This window comes from Monodelphis domestica, chromosome 6 (genome assembly GCF_027887165.1).
Source record: "Monodelphis domestica isolate mMonDom1 chromosome 6, mMonDom1.pri, whole genome shotgun sequence".
Taxonomy (NCBI): domain Eukaryota; kingdom Metazoa; phylum Chordata; class Mammalia; order Didelphimorphia; family Didelphidae; genus Monodelphis; species Monodelphis domestica.
The window spans coordinates 91,377,851-91,386,961 of record NC_077232.1 but is presented as its reverse complement, the minus strand read 5'-3'; the positions used below and the strand labels follow the sequence as shown (position 1 = coordinate 91,386,961).

General features: G+C 39.3%; 1 pseudogene; it reads left to right on the top strand.

The window, feature by feature from the left end:
• Positions 1 to 5,550: 5,550 nt before the first annotated feature.
• On the top strand, positions 5,551 to 6,742 carry LOC100017928 (carbonyl reductase [NADPH] 1-like; annotated as a pseudogene).
• Positions 6,743 to 9,111: the final 2,369 nt, after the last annotated feature.

Below are 9,111 nucleotides of genomic sequence, written 5' to 3'. Positions count from 1 at the left end.
CAAATTTTCTTTAGATAATCAATATGATATCATCAGAAAACAGGAACATCCGGGGAATTAAACCTGCCATAGTTACTTACTCTTCCCTGACAGTGGTAAACACCTTTAGCAAATATATTCTGTGGTGAACTCCTTTTCATAGTTCACTTAATGTTTGATAAAGATATTGTATCTCTCAAGGAATCTTATATCTCTTTTTCTCCCTTCCAGTGGAAAAAGGGTCTAATGCTGCATTTTAGTCTCTGAGAATGAACAAATGAATGAATAAATGGAGAAGCATTTACTATTTGTCAGGTATTCTGCATAGTAGAGAAGAAGGCACACTAACTCTGAAGTCAGAGGAATTGAGTTCAAATCCCACCTTTGACACCTACTACCTATGGAACCCTGGGTAAATCACATAGCTTTCCTGAGCCCCAATTTCTTCATTTGGAAAATGAAAGGGTTAGACTAGGCCACCTCTGGTCTCTTTTAGCTCTGTATCCATGATTCAGTATTAAAATAGTGCCTGGAATGTCAGATGCTAATAAATGCTATTGATTGGACCATTCTATGTTCAAGGCATTGGGAACTTAAGTATAAAAATCAATCCATATTACCTCAATAATACCTCAAAGAGCTTGAATTCTAACAAAGAAAGCACCATATAAGGGGACTGGTGGCCAGGAAAGAATGCATTGGTCTGGAAAGTCACAGGGATGGAGGGATGAAGTGATGGGTAATAGAGTAACATATCTTTTTCTAGAAATAGTGCTGTTTCAAGATCAAGAAATAGAGGTGAGATCTGGGGGTGCAAAAAGATACAGGCATGGTTGCATGACAAGAAGATGGTCATAGTACAGAAGTCTGGTGATGGTGAAGATAAAGCCCCCAAAGAGTTAAGGGTCTAATCGGAGAGAGTAACACATTAACATGGCAGTGGAATTATCAGAGAGAGATTTATTATTGATTTATATAATTATCAAGTGTTAAAAACAGCAAGCTTTTTGTATTCTCTTTCTAGCTTTCGTCAATTGTGTGTCTGCAAATATCTCATTTACTATAAAATATCATTTGAGTGATCCCACTCATTGCCTTCTTATATTTTCAGAAGTAAACACTTAAAACATGTTCGATGGGACTTGGCTTTACACCTCCCCAGATCACCTAATATGGGGATCTGTATCTCCCCCCTAATGTGAGAAATGCCAGGGACCCAATTCTTGAGAGAAGACATTCTGCATCCCCATGCCATATGGGTAAGGACAGTCTCTTTTCATTGACTAGAGAGCCAGAGCATTTCAAAGTTCCTAGACCGAAAGAGTCTTCTGTCTTTTTTTCCAGGGTCTGGGGTGGTGGGAGGTAAAGGGTGAAGGTCCTGTTCAACCACAGCATTGGTACCATCCACTGAACTTAGTGAGAAGAAATAGTAGCTATATATCTGCTCCCTTCTTTAGGCTCTGTGGCCCCCCCAAAATGGGCTTGGACTTTGGGTCTGACCTGTCTCATTTGTCCTTTTCAGTTCTAAGCACAAGTAGAGTACTCTGAACCAGAGGCAGAATTCCAGGCTGAAAGTTGCTGACAACCCAGGAAGGAAGCCCTGAGAAGCTAGCATATCTCTAAATCATTCCAAAGGGGAACTCTAGACTTGGAACTTGGGGAAACCCAAGAAACTCAGCTAAGCTGTGAATCTGATCCCATCCCCAGAGATCGAGGCAGTATTGGAGGCTTATGTCCCACCCCAGGTATTGGAGGGAGGGATATTTGTATGGTCTTGGTATAATTTTTTGATAAATATTCCTTTGTGAAAGTTAATCCGATTGTTAAATGATTCAATGGAGTTGAAAAATGGAATCTCTGTACTTTCAGCATCACAAGCATGCGAAACTACCATTGTCATAACTGCTTACGCTCCATATTTGCCCTCCTGACTCCCTGTCGCTTAGTGGGAATGGAGAAAGAGTGGAAGAGAATCAGAGCCTCCTCTGCCAACTGCTACGCTGAGATCCCTAATACCACACTGGTTATAGTGGAAAGGAAATGGCCTTGACTCTAGGCTCAACTAGTCATACAGATCACCCTGGTTTTCCGTCTAGAATCATAACATAACTAGGCACAGAAAACTCGGGCTTTACCACTTGGGGTCTAACATCAAGTATTTCCTCCTTACAGCTATCTTCCCACTTACCAGTCTTTGGATACACCATAATGGAAGACCATTGTCATTTCTTTGACTGGCATTAGGCTGCCACCCCCAGAATCTTGCTATGAAAATATACCCCCTTCCAATGACCACCTTATATTCTGCTCTACCCTCACCTCACCCATAATCCCCTCTCCTTCCTTGGGGGGCTAAAAGTTCATTGGAAGTCAGAAGTTGGTAACTGATGGAAAAGTTTTCCCCTTTCAACTGTTTCCAACTGGGCTGTATTGTTTCCCACCTTTTGCAGGCGATACCACTGATATTCCTTCTATTCAAAGGGAGAAGGGTTAGGGTCTCTGTGTCTTCTCTTGGAGTCTCTTATTTGTATCCAAATTTAAAGTTCTAACAGTCTATTAAGTCCAGATTTTTTAAAATAACAATTCTACCTCTGAGACAAACATCATAGAAAATGCTCCGGAATCCGTTTTTAAGCGATTTAATTGATTGGAACAAGAAATAAATCAAGGAGAAAACCCTGATCTCAGGATACAAGATGGGGGACGGAGGCAGAAACCTTGCGACATCATAGAGCCGCTTCTGAGGCTACACTGCCAGGGAAAGGAGAGGTCTACGAGGGGCTCCCCTGGGAAACAACCTCCCAAAGTAAATACACCATCTGGGAGCTTCCTATTTGAATTATTTGTTCTTGCCCACAAGACGTTAAGCTTAGTTGTTTCTCCTTACCAAAGAAAGGAAAAAGGCTGTGAGCCCTCTGACAAATTTCAGCACCATGGCACAAAGTTGCTATCCCGTCATCCTAGTTCTAACGCTACCTTAGAGATCACCTGTGCCAAACTCCTTGTTTTACAGATGACAAAGCTGAAGCCCAAAGAGCTTGCGAGACCTATTCAAAGTCACAGGTGAGTTAATAACGGAGAAAGGAAAACAATTCGAATGTTCTGATTTTCCTCTACCTCCCGCAGGCGAGGAATCGCCCTGGCTCCAGTTCATTTCTTTCAGCATCTAGCCCAAGGCTTTGCACAATATGAGATGCTCGGGAACTTTTAAAAATTTAATTAAGCGGTCAAATATGTGATTATAGTTCCATTCAGTCTAAATGAGCTCTGACTCATTCCAATCTAATTTATAGCGCTCCTTTAAGAACGTCTCCTTTTCAGCCCAAGATTGCCACCTGGTGGTTTCTAGTGGCTACTGCGCTCCCTTTCGAGTTGGCTTGGTGGCTGCAGATTTTGTTAAGAAGTCACCAAATAATTGGTTGGACTGATGGTTGGACTGAATCTTTTTCCACTCTCTTCCACTAAAATCGGCCTCCAATATTTCGTCATTGCTTCTTGGAGACTAAGCTAGAGAAAACCAAGCTTTACAAGGCCGGTTCTGCCAAGTCCAAAAGATTTGATCATGACATCAGAGACAAAAATGTCTGCTAGCTAAAGATTTCATTGAAAAAAATTGCATTAAGCACCAGTTCTAGGTAATGTTGCATGCTAGGTATTGGTTATGTTGTTGTTTTGTTGTTTAGTAGTGAATGGGGCCTTTGTGACCCCATTTGGGGTTTTCTTCAAAAGATCTTGGAGTGGTTTGCCATTTCCTTCTCCAGATCACTTTACATAAGAGGAAACTGAGGCACACTGGGTTAAGTGACTTGCCTAGAGTCACACAGCTAGTAACTATCTGAGTTCAGATTTGAACTCAGACAGAGGAGTCTTTATGACTCTACAGGGTTAAGTGACTTGCCTAGAGTCACACAGCTAGTAACTATGGGACTAGATTTGAACTCAGACAGAGGAGTCTTAATGACTCTAGGTCTGGCACTCTATCCACTGCACCATTTAGCTGCCCCAAATGCAGAAATGAAGTCATCTTTGCTCTTAAACAGTACTTGAAATGTGCCAAGTGCTTTAAAAATATTGATACTCCATTTGTTTATATGGTTATAAGATTTGGGGTTTTGGTTTTTTAAAAATTACTCTATTGCAAAAATGAATCATATGGAAATGGGATTTGAGTGATAATACATGTAAAACCCAGTGGAATTGCTTGTCAGCTCCAGGAGATGGGAGGGAAGAGGGGGAGAGACAACATGAATCATGTGACCATAGAAAAAATATATTAAATTTTAAAAAATGTTGATACACTAACTCTAAGAGATAGATGCTATTATTATTATCCCCATTTTACAAATGAGGAAATAGATTTTCCCAGATTAAGTGACTTTTCCAGAGTTACATGGATAGTAGAAGTCTGAGGTGAGATTTAAACTTGAGTTTTTCTGACCAGTTTCCAGCACTATATCTCATATATCATCTCACTGCCTCCTTGAGAAGTTTACATTCTCTCAGAATACAAAATGTATGCAGATAAGCAAATATATGATCATTTGAGAAGGGAGATAGTATTCATGATTATGATGATCCAGAGATATTTCATATGACAAGTTTCCTATTCTGTGTTCCTTTGGCTGTCTGGTGAAGCTTATGAAATTTTCAAAACAACATTTTTAAATAACTGAAGAAAATTCTAAATTTCTATATGTCATTTTTCCCATGCAAGTTCATGAGTGCCCTGAAATCTATCCATGGACCTACCTAGGCTCTGTGGACTAGAACTTAAGAACCTTTGATATAGTAAGTGGAACCTGACCTGAGCCTTGAAAAATCTTGGGATTCTAAGAGACAGAGATGAGGAAGGGGTATATTCTAGGTTTGAGGGACCACTACAGCTAAAGAAAGAAAAGAGAGATAAAATGTCAGGGTCATAGAATAGCTAGTAATCTAGTTTTGTCAAATGGTCAAGTACATAGAAAGGAATAATGGGAAAAGAATATGGAAATGGAAGTCAGATTATGGAAAGCTTTAAGCATCAGTCCGGAGAGAACATGTTATTCTTTTCTCTTTTACCATCTTGTACCATTTTAATATTTTCCCTAATTACAGGTAAAAACAATTTTAATATTCATTTTTAAAATTTTGAGCTCCAAATTCTCTCCCTCCTTCCCAACCCACACCCCCTCCTCCCTCCCTGAGATGGTAAATCATCTCATATAGATTTTACATGTTCAATCATGTGAAACATTTTTCCATATTAGTCATTTTGTGGAAGAGATCTCAAAGCAAAAGAAGAAGAAAGTTTATAATTGGAAATCTGTTACCCTAAAAACTTCATTTCCCAGGAGCCCACTGACTTCCTGTCATTAAGTACTTCCTGTAGACAGAGGGGATAAATTCAATGGCCATTCCTGGTCTGGCCTTTTTTGTTTCCTGTTGGCAACCATGGTGGTAAGCAGGGATTTGAACAGGCTGATTAGCCATGAACATGTGTTGTTTTTAAATTTTGTTATCTTTTTATTCCTTTACTTCTAATGATCATTAATAAATCTCTTAAAATATAATATTTTTATTATTTGAGATTAATTTTAAATTTTACAAAAGTGAAATATAATGTTTTTATCTGCATCCAGATTCCATCAGTTCCTTTTCTGAAGGTAGATGGCATTTTTCATCATGAGACTCTTGGATTATCTTGGATCATTCCCATTGCTGAGAAGAATCAGGTCATTCAGTTATTCATAAAAAAAAAAATTGCTGTTGGGAATTTAGGTGGCTCCACACTCTCTCTTGCAAGGCGGAGCAGCATCCTCAGATTAGCCCTCCCCTTGGTCTGTGTATACCTGCTTCCCCCTTAGTCATCTAAGTCAATGTCTTCCAGCAGCCGAACAGCTGTGATGACGGGAAGTAACAAGGGCATCGGCTTCGCCATCATGGGCGATCTGTGCCAGAAGTTCTCAGGAGGTGTGATTCTCACATCCCGGGACACAACCCAGGGCCAGGTGGCTATGAAGAAGCTACAGGAAGAGGGACTCAACCCAATTTTCCATCAGCTGGACATTGATGACCCGCAGAGCATCCAGACCCTGCGAGATTTTCTCAAGGAGCGCTACAGGGGTTTGGACATGCTGGTCAACAATGCAGCAATCGCCTTCAAAGTTGCTGATACCACACCTTTTCCTATTCAAGCTGAAGTGACAATGAAAACCAACTTTTTGGGCACCAAAGCTGTATCTGCAGAATTACTGCCTTTAGTAAAACCCCGAGGCAGAGTGGTGAATGTCTCTAGCATGGTGAGCTTACGTTCTCTTAAAGGCTGCAGCCCAGAACTACAGCAGAAGTTTCACAGTGACACAATCACAGAGGAAGAGCTGGTGGGGCTCATGAAGAAAAAAATTTGTGGAAGATACAAAGAAAGGAGTGCATCAGAAGGAAGGTTAGCCTAACAGTGCTTATGGAGTGACCAAGATTGGAGTCACTGTGTTGTCTGGAATCCATGCCAGGCAGTTGAATGAGCAAAGGAAAGGTGATAAGATTCTTCTGAATGCCTGCTGTCCAAGATGGGTGAGAACTGACATGGCAGGGCCCAACGCTACCAAGAGTCCAGAAGAAGGAGCTGAAACCCCAGTTTATTTGGCTCTTTTACCCCCAGATGCTACAGAACCTCACAGCCAGTTTGTCATGGAGAAAAGGGGTGGAAAATGGTAAACTTAGTTTGTGAATCCATTCCAGAATGTTACATATCTCAGAGTTGATTTAAAAGTGCATTTAGAAAGAAACAAAAATAAAAGTATATTTTGAAACTTTTTTAAAATTTGCTGTTGTTACTGGGTACAATGTCCTTCTAGTTCAGGCCACTTCACTTTGCATCCGTTAATGTACTTCTTTCTAAGTTCTTCCAAAATCATCCATCATTTCTCATAGCACAATCGTATTCCATTGCGAATATATACCACAGCTCATTCAGCCATTCCTTGATTGATGGATCACCCCTCAACTTTCAATTCTTTGGTACCACAAAAAGAACAGCAATGAATTTTTTGGAGTTTATGTTATTCTTGAAGCAAGGGATAGCCATTGATGATTTTTGAGCAAGGAGCTGATATGGTCAGACTTGGGTCTTAAGACTATTATTTGGACACTTGTCTGGAGGATTGGAGAGGAAAGTGATGGCATAAGCTGCAGAGAGATTTCTTACCAGTTGGGTTGGCCACTAGATGATGGTAACTCATGAAACAAAACCAAAAAATCAATCCTTGTGTGAGATAAATGTTCTGTACAAATGTTTATACACCTTAAGACTCTAGGTAGTAGACGTCATGATAATACAAAGGCAGCTAATATTAAAAAGACACCCTTAGATCTATGCAGCCCCTTCTTGCTTCTGAAGAGAAAGAGGCAAAACAGAAATCAGGTCATGAGAATCCCATTGGTAAAATCATGAATCCTTTTAATTGTTGGAGTATTTTGTGCTCTAAAATGCTTCCCTTTTCCTAATTTATTTCTATCAATGATGTTATAATTTTCACAGCCATCAAGGCTCAGAATCTTGAATTTATAGCTTATTTGTACATAATCATTTTTATATTACCTCTCCCATCAGACTGTGAGTTCCTTGAAAGCAAGAACCATCTTTTGCCCTTTTTTTTTGGTATCCTAAGCCTTAGTGCTTGCCACATAGTAGGTACTTAATAAATATTTATTGATTGACCAGCTCATCTGTCTCCTATAAAAATCAAATCCAATCATTCATATCAAATTATCTTAAATCTATTGTCTCCCTTCTAGTTCTAGTCATTATCTCCTTGTGTCCCTGTTTCTATTTTTCTCCTCTCTTTGCCATTCTGTTAAGAGTCTGAAGCTGCTACCTTGGGGGCATTCATCTTCCCATAGCTTCCATGTAAGTAAGTATGTCACAGGCCCCTGTATGCAGACTCAGAACATTTTCTCATCTTCAGTACTTGTGAAAGTTCAATGATAGAAATTAACTCTGAATGTGTGAATAATGTTCAAAAAACAGTTTATAGTCTTGAGAGGAAAAAAATACAAAGAATCTGTAAAAAAGAGAATGTTTGCATAAGAAAGTGTACAGGGCTCAACTGGAAAATGGTTAGATAAATTCTGATGGAATACTATTGTGCTGTAAGAAATGACAAATGTGATGAACTCCGAGAAATATGGACAGATCTAAAGAACTGATGCAGAATGGATAAAACGGTGAAACAAAAAATGTGAAGTAAAAGCCTCATGAAACAGAAAAAAAAATTATATATGAAAAAATAAAGAAAACAGTATACACAATGACAATGTAAATGTAAAGAACAACCCCCCAAAATCCAAAGAGAATGGTGCAGAATTATAAAAAACAAGCATCTTTAAAAGAAAAGATATGAGGAGATACTCCCACCCCACCCCTTTGCAGAGGTAGGGGGCCCACAAGTGTTCCACACTGCACATATTTTCAGTCTTTCCAATGTAATGATCAACAATGTAGATATTTTCCTTTTTAATTTTGTTTTGAGTTTGTTATATTAAATAGTTCTCTAGGAGAATGGGGGGATAGTGGAGAAAACGATGGTGATGTTAAAAAACAAAATACATCAATAAACTTTATTTTAAAATAGAAAAAAGATGTATGCCAAGATTTAGAGACCCAGCAGTTTCTATATTAGTCTGAGAACAAATGTGAGTATGGCAAAAGGCTGCATCTTGGGAAATGAAAGCAAATATCATGATGGCACAAAGCAAGTACCTAACATTGGCACAACACTGATGGCTTATAGCCATAGAGTCATAGAAGTCTCTCTCTTTGATCTTAGAATATACATAATGCCTCCTTAGGGAATATTTTGAAGGGTGGGGAGACATCCATTGAGATGTTGGGGGTCTGCTGGTACTTGGGACTCTACAGGAAAATGTGTAAGTAAGCCTCATGGAGGCAAGGACTATCTTCCAATTTTTAATAAACACTTAATAAATGCTAGTTGACTTGAAATAAAATGGAATTTTGGTACATACATGAATCCATCATTTCACTAGCTGTGAGTCTTCCCTCACTCCCATCTCAGCCAATAAACACTTGATCTCTCTTGTATAGTCATTTTAGTCATGTCCAACTTTCCATGACTCCATTCTGTGCGTTGG